The sequence below is a fragment of the Galeopterus variegatus genome, unplaced genomic scaffold (assembly GCF_000696425.1).
Source record: "Galeopterus variegatus unplaced genomic scaffold, G_variegatus-3.0.2 Scaffold18514, whole genome shotgun sequence".
Taxonomy (NCBI): Eukaryota; Metazoa; Chordata; class Mammalia; order Dermoptera; family Cynocephalidae; genus Galeopterus; species Galeopterus variegatus.
In genome coordinates, this window is record NW_007744625.1 from 207 (window position 1) to 1,841 (window position 1,635).

Below are 1,635 nucleotides of genomic sequence, written 5' to 3' on the forward strand. Positions count from 1 at the left end.
CTGGGTGAAGCTGCAGTACAGGGTCTTTAAGATGGATAGGAGAGAAATTTGATTGGCAACTGGGTCATTTGGCTTCTGATGGAGGCACCTGTTCTGTCAACAAGGCCTGGTCCTCTCTCTCTGGGACAAGGGGTGGATGCAGAAATTATCCAGGCGCAGTTCAGATGCTTGGCGCTGGGATTAGTTCCCCAGGACTCCAGGAAAGTGCATTCCTGTCCCCTAATTTAGGAGTCTGCATCCTTCTCAGGAAATCTAGCCACCTCCCAAGTTTCCCTCACCCCCCCACCTCCAGGATTCTGCATTCTGTTCTGATCTAGATGGTTCCAAGAAGGCAGACTGATGGCAGAGGCATTTGCCTACAGTCAGCAGTCACTGGGAGAGTTGATTGTATTCATGTCAACCAAAGGAAAAACTGCCCCCAGGCTGACAGCATAAATGGATAACTGAGAGATGTCTGTATTGAGAGGGCCCAAATCCATCTCCCTGACAAAATGAAACAAGGTCACCCTGGAGAACATTGTGTCCTACAGTGTTGTAGGAAGGCCAAAGAATAGAGCTGTGGACAGGAAGCTGGACTCTGCGTCCTGGGAAGCCTCTAGGAGCCAGAGGGCTTTGGGACAATGGGCTGTGGGTGTGAGAGTTGAGCCTTGTCTGGAGGGAGGGGACCTTCCTCCCACCTCCTCCTCCAGGAGGGACGCATGGATACTTCCCTGTCAGATGGAGCTGCTGGGCTGGAGGTAGTGTAGTTCCACCCACCCTCCCCACCACTTGTGTGTGTCTGTGTGGACAATTGTGGAGGCAAAGGTGTGCCAAAGGGAGCTCTGCAGCTGTGCATGTATTTGCTAGAGAAAATGCAGGTGGGGTGTGTCTGAGTGTGTCTGTGCGTGTGCATTTGTGCATGTGTCCATCATGTGTGTAGTTGTGTATGTACGTGAGTCAAAGGAATGACAGACAAGAATGTGTGTGTGTCTGTGTACCCAGGCCTTGGAAGATGGAGCTTTGTAGATATTTGAGGTGATTGTAGGTAAGTGTGAGGGGCTACAGGTGTGTGGGTCTCCAGGGAAAGGGCTATTAGTAGTGGGTAGTGTTATTTCAGCACACTGGCTGGCAGCTAAACTCAGCAACCAGAGAAACTCTGGCAGAGACTCTAGGGACGTGTTTTGCTAAAACTGTCATTTTCTCCTAAATTGGCTCGGGCTAAAGTGGCTCTTTCCTTTTCTGGGATGGTGCTAGGAGGGCAGGCCCAGTCCTGTCCAGACTCAGCCCCCAAACCACCAGGTTACAGGGGCCAGGAGCCAGTGGGGTCAGACTCACTCCCAACAGGTAACAGTGGGGCACAGGGCTCTGATCTGGCTGCTACCTGGTGCCTGCAGTGTGTCCAGCATAGTGCACAGCCCCTGGGCAGGTGGCCAGGCTTCACAGCTCAGCTCTGTGGAGACCTTCAATGACCTCCAGGCAGGGAGAGAGTGAAGGTGACTGAAAGGCAAGGCCCCCTTCCCTGCCTCAACCAGGGCAATGCCTTTAAGAAAACCAAACATATCACACATACACACACACATCCCACCATACCTAATTTTGTTTGGAGAAAGAGTTCCATTGCTATAGAAGAAATGTGGCTAAAAATCACTGCTGTGG